This window comes from Clavelina lepadiformis, chromosome 3 (genome assembly GCF_947623445.1).
Source record: "Clavelina lepadiformis chromosome 3, kaClaLepa1.1, whole genome shotgun sequence".
NCBI classification, from domain to species: Eukaryota; Metazoa; Chordata; class Ascidiacea; order Aplousobranchia; family Clavelinidae; genus Clavelina; species Clavelina lepadiformis.
The window spans coordinates 1,856,401-1,878,062 of record NC_135242.1 but is presented as its reverse complement, the minus strand read 5'-3'; the positions used below and the strand labels follow the sequence as shown (position 1 = coordinate 1,878,062).

Here is a 21,662-nt window from a genome sequence, read left to right as displayed (position 1 = left end):
TGCAAGTTGTCAATCTTAATACGCAGAAACGAAAAAAGTCAACACTAGAAAAGCGTTTTGTCAAAATTTAAACTTTTTAGGCCAAAATAAGGTCAAAATTTAAACTTTTTAGGTCGAAATATAGTCAAAATTTAAAGTTTTTAGGTCAAAATAAGGTCATAATTTGCAAATTTTAAAGTCAAACTTTAAACTTTTTAGGTCAAAAAACTGGTTGCCCTAATTATTATAAAGGCATTGTTCTAACCAAGCACATGTTAAAATTTTCTAGTGACGTCATCAATTACAGCCTGCTGTTTTTTGTTGGTGACATCATCGTCAAAAGCTCGGCAAATATAACAAATATCGATACACCATTTCACTTGATATACAAAACATGCGACATAAGCTTACAGAAGTGTCGCATTCACTTGTGTGTCGAAGGTTAAAAATGAACGATCCCGTCTGCGTGTGTCTTTCCGGGGCTGTAGCAAGCCTTGTTCGCGGTAGTAAGAAACAGCTTGTTGCGATGTCCAATGGACTTTGTCTTAATGCGTAAAAGATATATAGCCTACAAAAGTTTGCTCATGCTCTTGGAGATGTATAACACATTGGTTAGGGTTAGGCGATCAACACTTCATCACATCAACCAGGTATCAACGGCATTAGTTCTGTTGTTCTCGAAATGGTCTTGTTGGTTATATTGAAGATAGAATTTCCTGAAAATTTTCTCGTTCACTAGCGTTCGTAGTTGGCTAATCTTGCTATTGATAGTTAGTCATCAAAATTTCATAAATAGCTGGTAACATTCTTTCTTGCTCAATATTCAACTAACTTAGCAATTTCGAACTTATCAGGGCAGCAATTTATGGAAAATAATAACGAGAATGATTGATTTGATTTATTGTTTTACTTCTCTTCGATGATATGAGTTCTCAGTTCTCAAACGGCGTGACTATGCTGTTAGTTGCTTAAATTCTGTCTATGCATATTACTAGATGATAAAGTTCCTATTGTATTTAATATCAGACACAAAGGCTTTCACCTTTCGGAAAAATTTACTGCATGTTACATTGCGCAGTCGTAACAAATGAAAGAGTAAACGTAAAAGAATAAAGGGTAAAAGGAAAAATTACAACCATTAGGCCTACATTGGTATGTATATGGCACACCAGTTCAAGCGAGGTAATTTATCTGAACGTCATTAAAGAGAATTCAAGTCCGGTCAACAACTGAATTGCAAGATCCCAAAACAAAATTTCAGCATTTACAAAACAACCATGAGTCCTGACGTAACCATCACAAAGGTACCAAAACAAGCTCAAACTTGTTTTTGTTAGTTAGTTGTTAGTGGACTTAGTCTACTTTAGAACAATTTGTCAAATTTCTGCCCATCGGTGAGCACACTGGTCATCGATTGGCTGATGTTCTTTTAAAGTTTTTAGAAAACAGGGAAATCAGCTTGAAAGATCTCAGAAGGCAATCTTATGACAACGCTTCTAATATGGGCGGAAAATATAGAGGTATACAAGCTATAATAAAAGCACACAACCAGCTTGCAGAATACGTTCCTTGTGCAGCACATTCATTGAATCTTGTGGGAAAATGTGCTGCTGAGTCTTGTCAAGCGGCACTCTCTTTGTTCAAACTTTTCTTTGTTCTGTTCATCTTCAACACACAGGTGAAATATCCTTATTGACGTAATGAAATCTTTTCAATTGCCAACAACTAAGCCTTAGTCTGACACACGTTGGGAGGCGCGATATGATGCTATACATGCGCTAAGAAAAGGGTGGTCGGACGATTCAACCCACGGACGATTCAACCCAGGACGATTCAACCCCGGACGATTCAACCCGCGGACGATTCAACCCGCGGACCATTCAACCCGCGGACGATTCAACCCACGGACCTTTCAACCCACGGACGATTCAACCCACGGACCTTTCAACCTACGGACGATTCAACCCACGGACGATTCAACCCGCGGACCATTCAACCCGCGGACGATTCAACCCACGGACCTTTCAACCCACGGACGATTCATCCCACGGACCTTTCAACCTACGGACGATTCAACCCACGGGCGATTCAACCCAGGACGATTCAACCCCGGACGATTCAACCCACGGACCTTTCAACCCACGGACGATTCAACCCAGGACGATTCAACCCCGGACTATTCAACCCGCGGACGATTCAAACCACGGACGATTCAACCTCGGACGATTCAACTCCGGACGATTCAACCCACGGACCTTTCAACCCACGGACGATTCAACCCAGGACGATTCAACCCCGGATTTAACGGATGCCGCTTTTACCACTATACCAATACACATCTTGTGTTGAAATAAAAACAAGTTTATGTTCCGTGTTGTAACTAGTAGGCCTGCTTAGCGAAAAATAAAGCCACACGTCGATTAAAAGTCAAACCTTAGAAACAACTGTTTGTTGATTGGAATGAAGATTGCACGCAAAAAAAGTCTATATGGTCAATTTTTTTTAACCTGCTCAGAATGCTATCACAAAACAAATTTCAGTCTTGTGCGACGTGTAGTACAGAAGTTATTAGGCCAATATAAAGTCAAAATGTTACGTTAGGTCAAGATACGGTCAATTGTGTCTTTTAGGTCAAAATCTATTAAACTTGTAATCTTGTAATATTATTCTTCCGTTTTTCTCTTTTCTTGTACCGCAAACAATTCCAGTGCCCCAAATTAGAGGCCTACTTAGAACCAAAGCCACCAAGAGAGGGAAGGCCTTTCAGCGCGTCTGGTGACGTCACGATGTGAAGGCATTGCATTTGAAACTGCAAGTTGTCAATCTTAATACGCAGAAATGGTCCTGGGTTGAATCGTCCGTGGGTTGAATAGTCCGTGGGTTGAATCGTCCTGGGTTGAAAAGTCCTGGGTTGAATCGTCCGTGGGTTGAAAGGTCCGTGGGTTGAATCGTCCTGGGTTGAATCGTCCGGGGTTGAATCGTCCGTGGGTTGAATCGTCTGCGAGTTGAATAGTCCGGGGTTGAATCGTCCTGGGTTGAATCGTCCGGGGTTGAATCGTCCGTGGGTTGAATCGTCTGCGAGTTGATTAGTCCGGGGTTGAATCGTCCTGGGTTGAATCGTCCGTGGGTTGAATCGTCCGCGGGTTGAATCGTCCGCGGGTTGAATCGTCCGTGGGTTGAATCGTCCGGGGTTGAATCGTCCGTGGGTTGAATCGACCTGGAACCGTCCTAGTTTTATGAAAACGTTCCATCATGTGCGTCCATAACTTGAGTAAAATACGGCTTTCAACGTTTTCCATTGATAGGAGAAACCCCTTGGCTGTTTCTTTAGTCTGTGATTGTTTGTCATTGCCTTCAGACAGTGCTTTCAGGACTTGAAAAACCACTTGGTAACTTTTCTTTCTTCGTATTTTACTCAAGTTATGGGCGCACATGATGGAACGTTTTCATAAAACTAGGACACCTTGGCGCTCCAGGACAGCAAAATTACTCTGAATAAGGCAACGAATTTGCTTCACGGTCTAGCCTACATGATGTTATTCAAACATGAAGATCCCAATTTCAAGATTTTGAAGAAAGGGGTAGAGTATACTGAGTAATTTTCATTATTATACTGAATAAATTTCACAAAAGAAGCGAAGAAAAGTACGATTGGATGTCGAAGGTGGGACTGAAAAAAAAAACATTAATTGATCCATAGAGCAGATTCAGAGTAGACTCACATATACCGATAATTGACCAAATTGATTTGTCTATGAAGTTCCAAATTGCAGCATTCGATCGTCTTCAAAGAAGATTTTCGTTTCTGGCAGAATTAAACACCAATTCTAAGTGCAAATTGAAGAGAGTGCTAAAACATTTCTTCACAATTATCCAGATGATGTAGAAGAATCACTGCCTGATGAATTGATTCATTTTTGCTGCACTATTAAAACAGTGAACACTTTCAGTGAACGCAGTAAAGAAATTTCCATATCTTAATTTATCTGACGATTTCCAACTGTTTAGGGAATAAACGTTAGGCGAACGCTCTATTTCAGTGCTTAAAAAAGTAAAAAATCAATTGCGTTCGTGTATTAAAAATAAACACCGATGATGCTATTAACAGAGTTTCTTTGACCAAAACCAGAAGACATGTCATCTGAATGTGTGTTTAATAAATAAATACTTCGCGTATGACTTTCGCTTATATATTTTAATTGTGGTTGGTACAATGAACGGAATGAATTGTAAGCTTCTAACTACCATATAGCAAGTCCAAAATAATCTTAAACCGTCCATGACGCTAGATAGCGGCAGGTCACCGCGTTGATTTACAAAAATAATTAGTGTATTTTTTCTCGTGATTCCCATTCATTTATTCATTTCCTCATTTCTTTCCTATTTGCATTTTGAATCAGTCGCGTATGTACACCTCTTTGTCTAAAAGACGACTGACTCGAATAACGAACAGGAAAAAAATGAATGAGAATGAACAAGTAAAAAGAAATGACGAGAAAAAACAGTTCTATGGGCAAACGCGGTATCCTGCCGCTATCTAGTGACCAGGGTAGTGAACACCACTGTAGCGCCACATGTGTATCGAAAACGGAAAACGAGTCGCATATATTTCTTTGACAAAAAAGTTAATATGTCCGTTTTTCACAGTTTGCGTTGCTTATCAGTTGTTTATTAGACAAACTCGGAAGACAAAAACATGTTTGAACGCGTTATGGTACCCTAAAAATAGTAATAAATACCACAACGTCTCAAATGCCGTAATTTTCTTTATCTGTATGTGTTACCGCCCAGTATTCAATAGCAAAAAAGCAATAAAAATAAAGGTTAACTTACAGTCTAAGAGGTTAACTTTAGATTATCTCTTTACATTGAACGTATAAACGAGTTATTGAAAAGTGAGAAAAACGTGTAATTTGTGTCTTTGGTATAATAAAATAATTAATCTAAAAGCTACGCGGTCTTCTCATAGATATCTTATAAATAACAACAATTCTTACTTGAATGAAGGGTTACCCCCTTGCCTTATGCTATACCAGACGTGGGCAAACTGCGGCTCTCCGGTATGTTTTTTGTGGCTCTTCCAGTCGAATCGTAAAATTCCAAAAAATGTAAAGGCTACCAAGAGTACCGTTTATGAAAGTTTCTGTGTAGTTTTTCTTTATTTAGGCCAGGATTTCGTTTATGACGTAACACTAGACATCGATTCCGACATTGTTTTCAGGTATAGATTCTATACTCTATGGCAAAGGTTGTCAAAATGCACCTCACCAACATGTTTTTATGGGTCTTTTAGTTAAAAAGTAATATCCCAAAATGACTACTAATAGTACAATAACCAAATTGACAATCATTACTGATTTTGCGGCTCGCTGGTGTTTATATTTTTCCGCAAGTGACTCTTTCATTGAACAAATTTGCCCACCCCTGTGCTATACGGTACCGGTAGGCGGTAGGCAATTACATTAGGCAAGCTTATTCATCGATACCGCTAAAATATCAATATTTACAAAAACAGTCAGTGATAGTGCGGTACAAACACCTCGGCCTTTCGAAAAACTTCCATAGAATTAGGGCAATACAAAACTAATCCAATTTACAATTGGTTTAAAGCCTTTGCCTCGCTCTCACCCAACGCTTTTGGATTTTTCATCGCAAATTAGCTTCACTTTTCAGCCAGAGTTGGATATCTAGTTATTACATGTAAGATATCTATGCTTTTCCATCATCAAATCATAGATATCTTGTGTCTTATAAATAAGATATCTATGCTTCAAATCTTAACTTTGGTCGCACAAAAGGGTAATTACCGTTTTGTTCGAGACTGCTCAACATAGGGCGCACAGGTAAACAAGAAGCCAGGTATGATACAAGCCCAATTGCAGTGACTGAGAGGTCTGGCTGTTGGCACTACAAAGTCGAAACCCTTGTTATTTTATGGCTAAGTTTTTTGTTTGAAAAATAGTTTGATGGACTCTCAATTTCAGTTTATAAATGGAGTCGAATTGGCATTGCAGATTGAGACTGCAAAGTCCAGGGTACTAAGTGCGTGTGGAATTAAAATTTATTGCGCATACAAAGTCTATTGTTTATTCTACAGAAATACCCAAAGGTTCGCGGCCACCTTACTTACAATCATTAGAAGTGCAAAATTATGGGCATTTAGTTGTGAAATTACTAAGTGCTCAATTGATTGAGTCAATCTCTTTATGACCTAAAAATTGAGTTTTTTTCGGAAGTTCTGTCCCAGTCATTTAGTGCAAAAACATGCACACATCTTGCCATGCACTGGTTTTTTCTCAGAGTGGAAATTTACCGTATCAGAGAATAAAGTCATTGATGTCAGTTAATGAGGTGGCATCAACTCGGCATGTCACGAAGCCATATGATGCTTTAGGGCAGTGCTTCTCAACCCCTGGGTCGCGACCCAAAAGTGGGTCGTCATTTGCTTGGTTTGGGTCGCCGTCGCCAGTTAAACTAGTCCACAAAGCCGTTCGATAACTGAGTACCTTACTCTATTCGTTGCATATTGACTGTTTGTTGACGTCATAGTGCATTGTTGCGGAAACACAAGTGAAGAAACATCTGGGTCGCCTCAGCATCGCTATTAATTTACGTTCAATATTTGGGTCGCCGCAAAAAAAGGTTGAGAAGCACTGCTTTAGGGCAACCATGGCAAGTCTGTATTCACTTGGCTTTTTTGATTTGCTGTTATTTAGACGAAAAAGATCACAGTGTCTCCTTTTATAAAGATTGAAGTTAGCATAACGTCTTTGGTGCAGTTATAATGTATGGCAAACTGACCTTCAAGGTATCTTAAAAGGGACGCTTTCACTACACGAAATGCACCCTAGCATTGATGCTTATGGTTAAAATCTGCATTGAAAAGTTAGCTGACATGCAATTAAATTTTATCTAAGAGGCCTGCTCACTTAGCAAACTTTCCAAGATGTGTGCAAAGTTAATGGACATACATCTATCATTAAATATCATCTTTTTTTATTGTTTTACCATGTTAACATAGAGTTCAGCTATTTATGTTTCTCATAATATTAACACATAACATTTATAAAGATAATATTTAACGTCTATATTTTAAAATTATTTAATTTTATTATTTTTTCTTGATCATAAGCCTACAAAGCTGACTTAAATCTGTTTTGTCTTGGGCAGCGACAACATCCTCTACAAAATATTAACTATACTTATACCAAGGGTTGGCAAACTTTTTGTACTGAGGGCCGCATTAGAAAAAATGTTGCAGCCGGTGGGCCGCACACTCTCATTACAAAGTAGGAAAATTTACCCGGTGTGTAAATAAACGCATATTCATATTAAACACAATTTTTGCATTTCATACTCAGTTACGTTTAAAGCTACGCAATCTTCATCACAAAGGCCTACGGTAGCCGCTACCGTATTTGAATTTTATGATCAAACAATGCGTGAGAAGTGTACGGCTAGTTGCTGAAAGCATGTTGCAATACATGCGCGACTGACGTGTGTGTGTTTACGCACTGAAAGTGAAGAGAAAAACACACTCGTAAAGGGAATAATATTTTGTCATCTAATTCTAACCTGTTTAATTAAAACAATAAATGATGAGTAGGAGTTTCTGCAAGTGCCGGCGGGCCGTAGTTTGCCCACCCCTGAGATAGAACATTGTTACAGCAACAGCATAAAGACATGTTGCGGCGTTGAACGTAATAGCCAAAAAAGACTGATAAGTGAAAACTCGTAATGGACGCACAGTAACAGGGAAGCAATCGATTACGTCACGCAGTGTTATGCTTCGCTGATTCGATAAATGAGAATTCTATGTCGTACACAATCTTATCACAACTTCAATAGCGGGCCCGCGGGCCGTAGTTTGCCCACCCCTGCTTATACTATTGCATATATATAAAATTTGTCTGAGAATCTATCATCTGTTTTTGTTGGTTCTATTTGGCCCATTAAGGAAAAAGGTTGGACACTCCTGATCTAGCCTATACTTGTGGTGTATAGCGTCTTACTGCTGTGATGGCAGCGTTTTTCTGTGCAAAGTAAACAAGTGCAAGAGGAAAAAATTTGAAAGTGTTCGATTTTGACAAATGAGCATAATTTGTGTGATCACTTGCAGAAAATAGCTTGCTTTTTAAAATATTGGTTTATTGACATATTAAATGCCTAATGTTGGTATACTGCTAGCACATGCTGTAAATTTCTTTATGGAACTTCTTTAAATTAAACCAATGTTAGGTTGTACACCATTGATATTTTCCGTATGTAATCTCGCAATTTCAACCATTTACATAAAACACATAAATGCCACCAATTGTCAGAGCAGAAACGTTTTTTACAATTTTGGTGTGTTTTAAATTTTTCGAAGTTAATTTTTTATATTATTATTCATATTTTAGGTTACATATTATTGTGTTAGTTTTTTTTTTAAATGTTTTAGCTTTTTTTTAGTATTTTCAGCATTTTAAGTTTCTCAGAACAATCAAACCATGGAGTGCCATCAAGGCATAATTGAACTTATTTTACAAGAGTTTAAATCATTGTGACAAGAAATGAAAATGGAATTCGCACAAATGCAAGAAAAAATGGAAGATATGGTTTCAACGCTTCTTGCAGAAACAAAAAAAACTGAAATCATGAACAATGCGATTCCAATTGAAGAAATATCACAACCATTACATGTAGAATCTGATATCGGCAGTTGTATTGAGAAAGTTTATTCTGAGAGGGCACTAGTCTTTCCTCTTGTTGAAGCTATCAAAGAAGAACCTTTGCTGTTGGAAGAATATGAGATTTCACAGACTGAGATTGATGACCCAAATATAACCATGTTAAATAAATTTCCTACTCAATCAGATATCGGAGTAAATGCCACAGTTAAAACTGTTGCGGCACAAAGCTGTGTTGAAAGAAATTCAGATGAAGAATGCAGCAATTTTTTGGAAATGTTTCTTGATAAACCTGCAGCAAGTGATGGAATTGACGCTTGCAATGTCAATGCTCAGATTTTTGTTGGAAATAACAAAGAAAAGCATTTTTCTTGCAAATTTTGTGATAAATCATTCAAACAAAAATCGCAATTGAAATATCATATTAGAACCCACACTGGAGAGCGACCTTATCAATGTGATGTTTGTGAAAAGTCTTTTACCCTAAATAGCAGTTTGCGTATTCACATGAGAATCCACAATGGAGAGCGCCCTTATCAATGCAAAATGTGTCACAAATCATATACTAGAAATAGCAATCTACATATTCATATGAGAACCCACACTGGAGAGCGACGTTATCAATGTGAACTTTGTCAAAAATCCTTTACCCAAAGTAGCAGTTTGCAAAATCATATCAGAATCCACAATGGAGAGAGACCTTATGAATGCAAGGTTTGTCCCAAGTCATATGTTTGTAAGAGCTCTTTGCAAACTCATATGAATATTCATACAGGAAAGCGACCATATCAATGCCTAGTTTGTCAAAAGTTATTTACCCAAAGCATCCATTTGAAAAATCACATGAGAATCCACTCTGGAGAGAAACCTTATCAATGCGAGGTTTGTCACAAGTCATTTGCCTGGAACAACAGTTTGCAAACTCATATGAATATTCACACTGGAGAGCACCCTTATCAATGCCAAGTTTGTCAAAAGTCTTTTACCCGAAGTAGCAGTTTAAAAACTCACATGAGAATACACACGGGAGAACGACCTTATCAATGCCAAGTTTGCCAAAAGTCATTTACCCAAAGCATCCATTTGAAAACTCATATGAGAATCCATACTGGAGAGTGACCTTATCAATGTGAGGTTTGTCACAAGTCATTTACCATTAAGAGAAATTTGCAAAATAATATGAAAATTCATACTGGAGTGCGACCTTTGCAATGCTAGGATTGTCAAAATTCATTTACGAAAAAATTTTCTTTGCAAGGTCACATGGATATCCACTATGGGGATTGTAATAGTGAGTTGTAATGAGTTATATAATTAGCATTTTAATAAGCGATTGTGTGTTCTCCAGTTAAATGAAATGTAATATTTAGAAAGCTCTATTATCCTTGTTTAATCATGTTGCTCAAACATTAAAACCGAGATATTTTATCAGTATTTGAGTGTTTTTAGTAGCGTCATAAATTTAGAGTGTATGAAGTTTGATGGTACTTGTGGTGAAGAACTTCAGTGACGTAGAGTATGTTACATTTTGGTTATTATTGTAAAAATGCGATCTATACGTAGCATGATGTAAGTGAAATGTGTTTCAGTGATTGGCTCATATAGTGATATAAAAACTTAGGCTTGGTTCAAACCGCTTTCTTTTTCCTTCTCGCTTTTTCATAACTCAATTCAAGCGATAGCTCTATTAGGATTAAATATGGATAGGAAATTGTGTCTGATCTGACTACAACCATATTTTGGAAAATATAACAATTTAGACTTTATGAAGGTTGTGCTGACTTAAAGAAACAATCAGAGATAGCACACGCAATGGAGTCATTACATAATTTGTCATAACTCCACCTGTGATTGACTTTAAACTGTATTTGAAAATTTAAAATTAATTCTTCATTGGGCATTCATTAAATATGAGCGTCCTCGTGGTGAAAGCTATTTTTGTCTTTTCTAAACGATTTTGATAAATTTTTGCATGTTGTAGAACTAATTTCCATTTGTAAGTCAGTATCATGATGCTTAAAGGATTAAATGGTCTGATATGTCATAAGGCAGCACAAACAGGTTACTAGCTGACGCAATAGTGAATTGTTCTACGGAAAAATAATTGAAACTGATGATATTATATTATAGTATACAGATCTAATACAGCATAGTATACATGTTTACGGAAATCAGCATAGCATAGCGTTACGTATCGATTACTTTCTGTTTTTAGTCGTAACATAGATGTCGTGCCTGCCTATATTGCGTCAGCTATGCACAGCTGTTCATTCATTCTTCTACTAAGATAATCGCTGTAACATGGATGTCTTTATGCCGTTGTTGTTTCAATGTTTTGTCTAAAATGTAATCGTTCAAAGAAGCTTTAATATTATCAGTTTATACAGTTGTCATTCCTGTGTAACCATTGTTGTGCTCAATTTGAAGAAGTTCAGTGTCAAGTGTCGGCAGCCTAATACTGACCCGAAGCATGTGCCCTCCTTAGGGCAGGTAGATTGAACTGCCGAACAGGACAGTGTCACACTGTAACAGCTGAATGTTGAAGGTCTCACAAAAGCCAAAATCAACATCATGGAACACCTTGCGAGTACCCGCAAAGTCACCGCCATCCTACAAGAAACCCATGTAATTTACATCAACATCAGGCATTTGCGGTGCAGATTCACAAACAGCATAACACATCATATTCGACTGTCGTGTCCTACACCCACTCATAGGCCAAGAGGACCTGAAGACCTCTGACGAAGAAGGGATGAAAAGGCTGCAATTTGTAGCTGAATATGCTTGAGCCGACCTCATACGAAGTTAGTAAGTACGTCATTGTAAGACAATATTTTCCTTTAAGGTAAACAAATAAGTACGAGGGTGAGAAAAGCAGACAAAGACCTTATGAGACTCATATGTCATCACCCGCAATAAACATTTCAACAAGCAAAGATTGTAGTGAAGTCGGTCAAGCTGTCAAATTCAGCTACCATGTATACCCATTCCATTACAAGTTTTTTTTAGAACTCCTTGACTATTTTATCTTTGACTCCGTTAGTCCATTAAGGAAAAAGGTTGGACGCTCCTGACCTAGCCTATACTTGTGGTGTATAGACTCTTGCTGTTATAATTGCAGCGTTTTTCTGTGCAAAGTAAACAAGTGCAAGTGTAAAAAAATTTGAACGTGTTCGGTTTTAAGAAATGAGCATAACTCGTGTGATCACTTGCATAAAAAAGCTTGCTTGTTAAAATATTGGTTCATTGACATATTAAATTCTTAATGTTGGTATACTGCTAGCACATTCTGTAAAACTGCTTTATGGAACTTCTTTAAATTAAACCAATGTTAGGTTGCATACCATTGATATTTTCAATATGTATTCTCGCAACTTCAACCATTTACTTGAAACACATAAATGCCAACAATTGTCACCGTAGAAAGTTTTGTTACAATTTTGTTTTGTTTTAAATTTTTCGGATTTAATGTTTTATATTATTACTCGTATTGTCGATTACGTGTTATTGTGTTAATTTTTTGTTAAAATGTTTTAGCTTTTGTTTTTTTCAGCAAATACATTTTAAGTTTCTCATAACAATCAAACCATGGAGTGTGATCCAGCCACGATTCAAGTTGATGTTTCATTAAAAGTTATGAATGATCTTATTTGACAAGAATTTAAGTTAATTCGACAAGATATGAAGATGGAATTTGCACAAATGCAAAAAAACATGGAAGATAGAGTTTCAAAGATTCTTGCAGAAACAAAGAAAGTTGAAACCATGAACAATGCAATTCCAAGTGAACTAACATCGCAAACATCAGTTGTAAAATCTTACTTATCAAATATTGGAGTAAATGTCAAAGTTAAAACTATTGAGCGCCAAAGCTTTGTTGAAAGAAGCTCAGATGGAGAATGCAGTGATTCTGTGGAAATCTTTCTTGATGCACCCGCAGCAAGTGATGAAATCGTTGCTTTTAAAGTTGATGCACATTTGGTTGTTGGAAATAACAAAATAAATCGATTTTTTTGCAAATTTTGCGATAAATCATTCAACAACAAAACACACTTGAAATATCATATAAGAACTCACACTGGAGAGCGCCCTTATCAATGCCAAGTTTGTTACAAATCATTTTCCCAAAATAGCAGTTTACAAACTCATATGAGAATACACACTGGAGAGCGACCTTATCAATGCAAAGTTTGTGAAAAATCTTTTACCCAAAGTAGCAGTTTGCAAACTCATATAAGAATGCACAATGGAGAACGACCTTATCAATGCGAGGTTTGTCACAAGTCATTTGCCTGTCACAGCAATTTGCAAACTCATATGAGTATTCACAATGGAGAGCAACTTTATCTATGCGAGGTTTGTCACAAGTCATTTGCCCGTAAAAGCAATTTCTTAACTCATATGAGAGTCCACACTGGAGAGCGACCTTATCGATGTGAGGTGTGTCACAAGTCATTTACCATTAAGTGCAATTTGCAAAATCATATGAATATTCATACTGGAGAGCGACCTTATCAATGCCAGGAGTGTCAAAAGTCATTTACCCAGAAATCTTCTTTGCAACGTCACATGGCTATCCACAGTGAAAGGCACCATTATAATGAATAAAAACAATAATAACATTTATATAGCACCTTTTCCGGTAAGAAGAGTTGTTTGGCGCTTAACAATCACATATAAATTGCAGTAATAATCCAGAAAAGCAGCAATGAATGAAGCATAAACAACAAGGACAATGCTATTATAAGTTATAAAAACATTATGAATGTTCTTTTTGTCAAAAGTCATTGAAGTTAAAAGGTTATTTGTCAAAGCATATGACGGTTCGCACTGAAGCATGACCATACAAATGTGAATATTATGAAGAGTCTTTCAGGTTAAATTTGTCACTTAAAAGACATGTGTGAGCCATTTTTCCTGATCCTATAACTCTGTGGTAGGTTTGTTGTCTTTTCTCTTCCTCAGTTTTGATATTGTTTATTTTATTGGGTTGGTTTTGTATAAAACTCTTTATCCTCGGACTGAGAAAAGTCTTTTGTTGACTTTCTAGTGTAGAGTTCAAGCTAGCCTGAACAAGAACAAGAGCAGGTGTTGTTAATGCCTCGCCCAAGGCTATTTCAACGGTAGCACCACTGGGTGCGGAACACTGAACTTAGGACCGCATTATTGTGAATCCAGAGCTCACTGCTCAGCCACAGACTGTATAATTGTTTGGTAGGCTATTTGCATTCATTATGTAATATTGCCTGATGATTATTCCTTCGGTCAGTTTTGTTTTTCTGGACCTTTGTTTGACACATGAAGTTTTTTGACTTTTGTGTCCCAATTTCATTGTGGAGGAAAACTACTTAATTAAAAAATTGCTAAAATTATGTTGGAGTGTTTTCATATATTTATTTGTTGGGTATTTATAAATATAGAATTGGTGTCCTCATATCTCATATTTTGATGTTTTTTGATAAACGTTTAAGATAAACTATGAAGTTTATGATACCTGACCTGGTTTACAATTTTCTGGGGCTTGTAGGTCCAATGTTAATTTTACAATTAATGTTGATATGTGGAGAAAGCATTGGTCAAGTGTTTTATTTAATTAAGAACACAGGAAAAATGACTTTAAAATAGGTTATTGTCATCATGTGTAGGGATTCCAATTGGAATTCCTTGTTATTTGTGTTTATCTTTAAACATATCATATTTATTACAATTTACTTCTAACATTTCAAATCAATTTTTTTGTTTTGACATCTTATTATTAAAATTAATATGTTATATTTTTTATTAAAACTTTTTACCTTTCACGGTTTCAGCCAATAGTGTGTATAATTTTATTGTATCACAATCAAACCATGGAGTGTCATCCAGATAATATGCGAGTTGATTTTTATTGAAAGCAATCAGTGATGTGATATCACAAGAATTAAAATCAATGCGACAAGATATACCCAAATGTTGCAGCATTGGGAGGTTTCAAATTTCCTCCCCAATCTGACATTGAAGTAAATGCCACAGTTGAAATTGTTAAACCACAAAGTTACGTTGAAAGAAACTCAGTAAAAGAATTAAACAATTTTACAGAAACGTATCTCAAAAAACCCACTACAAGTGAAAGAATCAATGCCAGCTGTGTCACCAGTCATCAGTCACCAGTCTAAACACCAGTCTACCACCAGTCACCAGTCTAAACAAACTTGATCTCAAACGGATGAGCGACCTTATGAATGCCAGTTGTGTCATTGGTCATTTACCGAACTAAACCCCTTTCCAGCGTCATATGAGAACCCACACGGAAAAGCAACCTCATCAATGCCGGGTGTGTGAAAATTCATTTTAACAAAGCATGTATTTTCAAACTCATATGAGAACTCACACACTTGAGACATCTTATCAATGCAATGTGTGTGAAAAGATGTGCAAGATGTGTCAAAAGTTGGTTTCCCAAAAATGTTATTTGCGGAGTCAAGTGACTATTCACACTGGAAAGCTGCCTTATCAATGATTTTTTTTGTCAGAAATCATTTACGTTAAAAGGATATTTGTTAAGACATATTAGAACTCACACTGGGACACAACGATATAAATGCAAATATTCTGAAAAGTCGTATTGAAAAAAATTTAATGTTACAAACCATTCATCCAGACAATGCATCCATGTGATTTGCATTTCAGTTTTTCGTTTTAGTTTTTTTTTTATATGTTTTATCAGTAACTTTCTATATTTCACGTAACATAAAATTGCACTATATTGGTTGTTTTTAGCAAAAAAACATTATACAGTTATCAAATTTTCAGTTTTCTAGTTGTAATTAATTTAAAAGATGTGCCCCAATTTCATTGTGTAGGAAAACTACTTAATTAAAAAATTGCTAAAATTATGTTGGAGTGTTTTCATATATTTATTTGTTGGATATTTATAAGTATAGAGTTGGTGTCCTCATATCTCATATTTTGATGTTTTTTGATAAACGTTTAAGATAAACTATGAAGTTTATGATACCTGACCTGGTTCACAATTTTCTGGGGCTCGTAGGTGCAATGTTAATTTTACAATTAATGTTTATGTGTGGAGAAAGTATTAGTCAAGTGTTTTATTTAATTAAGAAACAATTGCTGTCATGAGTTAAGCAAAAACGTTTTTTTGTAATTGACTGAATTACATTTGAAAAAATGACTTTGAAATAGATTACTGTCATCATGTGTAGGGATTCAAAGGGTTATTTCCTGTTATTTGTGTTCCTCTTTATACACATCATACATATTTCCAACTGTCACTGCAAGCATTTTTACTTTTTTCAATTCAATTTTTTGGTTTTGACATCTTTGACAAGTTAAACAAATTTCCTCCTCTTATATTCGTACTATTAAATTACTATAATATATAATATATATATTATATTATTATATTGCTATTACATAACTATTGTATATGTATTCCTCCTCTCGCATTTGTACTTTTAATATTTCAATTCAATTTTTTGGTTTTGAAATATTATTATTCAAATTAATATGTTACTTTTTATTAAAACTTTTTACTTTTCACATTTTCAGCCATTATTTGTATAGTTTTATAACAGTTTTATTGTATCACAATCAAACCATGGAGTGTCATCCAGATAAAATGCATGTTGATTTTTTATTGAAAGCAATCAGTGATCTTATTTCACAAGAATTCAAAGCAATGCGACAAGATATGAAGATAGAATTTGCCAAAGTGCAAGAAAATACGGAAGATATGGTTTCAAAGATTCAGCCAGAAACAAAGAAAGCTGAAACCATAAACAGAGCAAATTGAAAACTCATATGAGAACTCACACAGGAGAGCGACCTTATCAATGCGATGTGTGCCACAAGTCCTTTTCCGCTAGCAGCAATTTGAAAACTCATATGAGAACTCACACTGAAGAGCGACCTTATCAATGCAATATGTGCCACAAGTTATTTTCCGAAAGCAACAGTTTGAAAGTTCATAGAAGAACTCACACTGGAGAGAAACCTTATCAATGCCGAATTTGTCTCAAGTCATTTATCCAAAATGTAAATTTGCAGGATCATATGCGAGGTCACACTGGTGAACGACCTTGTCAATGCCAGGTGTGCCACAAGTCATTTTCCGTTAGCAGAAGTTTGAAAACTCATATGGGAACTCACACTGGAGAGCGACCATATTAATGCCAGGTGTGTCAAAATTCATTTACTCAAGCAACAATTTAAAATATCCTGTGACAATCCACAATGGAGAATGACCATATTAATACGAAGTGTGTCAAAATTCTATTTCCCAAAACAGCAATTTGCGGATTCAAGAAACTATTCACACTGGAAAGCGACCTTGACAATGTTTTTTTTGTTTTGTCACAAATCGTTTACGTTGAATCAATATAATTATTAACACATATTAAAACTCAGATTGGGGCACTGTAAATATTTTGTAAAGGTGTTTGGACAAAAACTTACCCTTAAAAAACATTTACAAACCATTTATCCAGATGCTGCATCCATTTGTTTGTGCTTAATTTGTTCACTTTTACATGTTTTATCTGCAACTTTCTATTTTTACATGTTTTATCGGTAACTTTCTATATTTTGTGAAACATAAAAATGCACTATATTGGTTGCCTTTGGCGAAAACATTTTAAAATTTTCAGTTTTCCAATTGTGATTAAGTTAAAAGATGTGTCTCAATTTAATTGTGAAGGAAAACTACTTTATTAAAAAATTGTGCAAATTTGGTTCGAATGTTTTCAAATATTCGTTTGTTGGGTATTTATAAATATAGAATTGGTGTCCCCATTTCATATATTATGATATTTTTGTTGATGAACTATTAAGAAAAACTATAAAGTTCAAGATACAGGATCTGGGCCTCAATTTTCTGGTCATTATCGTTGTAAATGTTTTTATAAGCAAGTTTAGGTCAAACTGGTGTATAATGTCATTTAAGATGATCTCGTGTGTTTTACATGTTGAAACTATGTAGAAGTCTTTACAAACATTCTTTCAAAACAACAGGGAATAGTTTTGTTTTTGTATGTGACAGTCACTGCTATTCTTTACTTTGTAGTAAAATTTGAAAAAAATTATTTAGATTTATTATTTTTATTCCAACAGTTTTGGTTACATATTATCAGTTTTCCGCAATCAAGAAAGTCTTCAAATATTTTAAGTTCTTTTCAGCAAATAGGTGATAAAGTTGTATGATAACTAGGCAATGGATTGTCATTCAGTTCGTATGCAAGTTGATTTTTTATTGAAAGCAATCAGTGATATGGTTTCACAAGAATTTAAATCAATGCGACAAGATATGAAGATAGAATTTGCTAAAGTGCAAGAAAATATGGAAGATACGGTTTCAAAGATTCTGGCAGAAACAAAGAAAGCTGAAATCATAAACAATCCAATACCGATTAATAAAACGTCACAAGCATTAGATGTAGAATCTGATATCGGCATTTGTATTAAAGAAGTTTATTCTCAGAATGCATCAGTTCTTCCTACTGTTGATGCTATCAAAGAAGAACCTTTGCTGTTGCAGCATTGGGAGGTTTCTGAAATGGATGACCCAAGTATGTCCATGTCAAATAAATTTTCTCATCAATCAGAGATTGGATTAAATGCCATAGTTAAAACTGTTAAGCCCCAAACCTGTATTGAAGAAGATCATTCTGAAAAGGCATCAGCTTATCCTCAATTTGATGTTATTGAAGAGGAACCTTTGTTGTTGCAAAATTATGCAGATTTGCAAACTGTGATTGATGACCCAACTATATCCATATTAAATAAATTAACTTCTCACTCAGAGATTGCAGTAAAAGCCACAGTTAAAACCATTGATACCAGAAACTGTACTGACAGAAGTTCAGATGAAGAATGCAGCGATTCAGTGGAAATGTTCTTTGATAATTCTGCAACAAATGATAGAAACAATGCTTGCAAAATCCAGACTCAGATGTTTGTTGGAAACAACAAAGAAAAACGTTTTTTCTGCAAGTTTTGTGATAAATTATTCCAACACAAAGCAAACTTGAATACTCACATGAGAACTCATACAGGAGAGCGACCTTATCAATGCGATGTGTGCCACAAGTCTTTTCGCTTTAGCAGCAATTTCTTAACTCATATGAGAGTCCACACTGGTGAACGACCTTATCGATGTGAGGTGTGTCACAAGTCATTTACCATTAACTGCAATTTGCAAAATCATATGAATATTCATACTGGAGAGCGACCTTATCAATGCCAGGAGTGTCAAAAGTCATTTACCCAGAAATCTTCTTTGCAACGTCACATGGCTATCCACAGTGAAAGGCACCATTATAATGAATAAGAACAATAATAACATTTATATAGCACCTTTTCCGGTAAGAGGAGTTGTTTGGCGCTTAACAATCACATATAAATTATAGTAATAATCCAGAAAAGCAGCAATGAATGAAGCATAAACAACAAGGACAATGCTGAACTATAAGTTATGAAAACATTATGAATGTTCTTTTTGTCAAAAGTCATTGAAGTTAAAAGGTTATTTGTCAAAGCATATGACGGTTCGCACTGAAGCATGACCATACAAATGTGAATATTATGAAGAGTCTTTCAGGTTAAATTTGTCACTTAAAAGGCATGTGTGAGCCATTTTTCCTGATCCTATAACTCTGTGGTAGGTTTGTTATCTTTTCTCTTCCTCAGTTTTGATATTGTTTATTTTATTGGGTTGGTTTTGTATAAAACTCTTTATCCTCGGACTGAGAAAAGTCTTTTGTTGACTTTCTAGTGTAGAGTTCAAGCTAGCCTGAACAAGAACAAGAGCAGGTGTTGTTAATGCCTCGCCCAAGGCTATTTCAACGGTAGCACCACTGGGTGCGGAACACTGAACTTAGGACCGCATTATTGTGAATCCAGAGCTCACTGCTCAGCCACAGACTGTATAATTGTTTGGTAGGCTATTTGCATTCATTATGTAATATTGCCTGATGATTATTCCTTCGGTCAGTTTTGTTTTTCTGGACCTTTGTTTGACACATGAAGTTTTTTGACTTTTGTGTCCCAATTTCATTGTGGAGGAAAACTACTTAATTAAAAAATTGCTAAAATTATGTTGGAGTGTTTTCATATATTTATTTGTTGGGTATTTATAAATATAGAATTGGTGTCCTCATATCTCATATTTTGATGTTTTTTGATAAACGTTTAAGATAAACTATGAAGTTTATGATACCTGACCTGGTTTACAATTTTCTGGGGCTTGTAGGTCCAATGTTAATTTTACAATTAATGTTGATATGTGGAGAAAGCATTGGTCAAGTGTTTTATTTAATTAAGAACACAGGAAAAATGACTTTAAAATAGGTTATTGTCATCATGTGTAGGGATTCCAATTGGAATTCCTTGTTATTTGTGTTTATCTTTAAACATATCATATTTATTACAATTTACTTCTAACATTTCAAATCAATTTTTTTGTTTTGACATCTTATTATTAAAATTAATATGTTATATTTTTTATTAAAACTTTTTACCTTTCACGGTTTCAGCCAATAGTGTGTATAATTTTATTGTATCACAATCAAACCATGGAGTGTCATCCAGATAATATGCGAGTTGATTTTTATTGAAAGCAATCAGTGATGTGATATCACAAGAATTAAAATCAATGCGACAAGATATACCCAAATGTTGCAGCATTGGGAGGTTTCAAATTTCCTCCCCAATCTGACATTGAAGTAAATGCCACAGTTGAAATTGTTAAACCACAAAGTTACGTTGAAAGAAACTCAGTAAAAGAATTAAACAATTTTACAGAAACGTATCTCAAAAAACCCACTACAAGTGAAAGAATCAATGCCAGCTGTGTCACCAGTCATCAGTCACCAGTCTAAACACCAGTCTACCACCAGTCACCAGTCTAAACAAACTTGATCTCAAACGGATGAGCGACCTTATGAATGCCAGTTGTGTCATTGGTCATTTACCGAACTAAACCCCTTTCCAGCGTCATATGAGAACCCACACGGAAAAGCAACCTCATCAATGCCGGGTGTGTGAAAATTCATTTTAACAAAGCATGTATTTTCAAACTCATATGAGAACTCACACACTTGAGACATCTTATCAATGCAATGTGTGTGAAAAGATGTGCAAGATGTGTCAAAAGTTGGTTTCCCAAAAATGTTATTTGCGGAGTCAAGTGACTATTCACACTGGAAAGCTGCCTTATCAATGATTTTTTTGTCAGAAATCATTTACGTTAAAAGGATATTTGTTAAGACATATTAGAACTCACACTGGGACACAACGATATAAATGCAAATATTCTGAAAAGTCGTATTGAAAAAAATTTAATGTTACAAACCATTCATCCAGACAATGCATCCATGTGATTTGCATTTCAGTTTTTCGTTTTAGTTTTTTTTTTATATGTTTTATCAGTAACTTTCTATATTTCACGTAACATAAAATTGCACTATATTGGTTGTTTTTAGCAAAAAAACATTATACAGTTATCAAATTTTCAGTTTTCTAGTTGTAATTAATTTAAAAGATGTGCCCCAATTTCATTGTGTAGGAAAACTACTTAATTAAAAAATTGCTAAAATTATGTTGGAGTGTTTTCATATATTTATTTGTTGGATATTTATAAGTATAGAGTTGGTGTCCTCATATCTCATATTTTGATGTTTTTTGATAAACGTTTAAGATAAACTATGAAGTTTATGATACCTGACCTGGTTCACAATTTTCTGGGGCTCGTAGGTGCAATGTTAATTTTACAATTAATGTTTATGTGTGGAGAAAGTATTAGTCAAGTGTTTTATTTAATTAAGAAACAATTGCTGTCATGAGTTAAGCAAAAACGTTTTTTTGTAATTGACTGAATTACATTTGAAAAAATGACTTTGAAATAGATTACTGTCATCATGTGTAGGGATTCAAAGGGTTATTTCCTGTTATTTGTGTTCCTCTTTATACACATCATACATATTTCCAACTGTCACTGCAAGCATTTTTACTTTTTTCAAT

The 21,662-nt window shown here is 35.2% G+C and overlaps 1 pseudogene; it reads left to right on the top strand.

Moving 5' to 3' along the window:
* The first annotated feature begins 5,818 nt into the window (after positions 1–5,818).
* Positions 5,819–20,176, top strand: LOC143448626 (uncharacterized; annotated as a pseudogene).
* Positions 20,177–21,662: the final 1,486 nt, after the last annotated feature.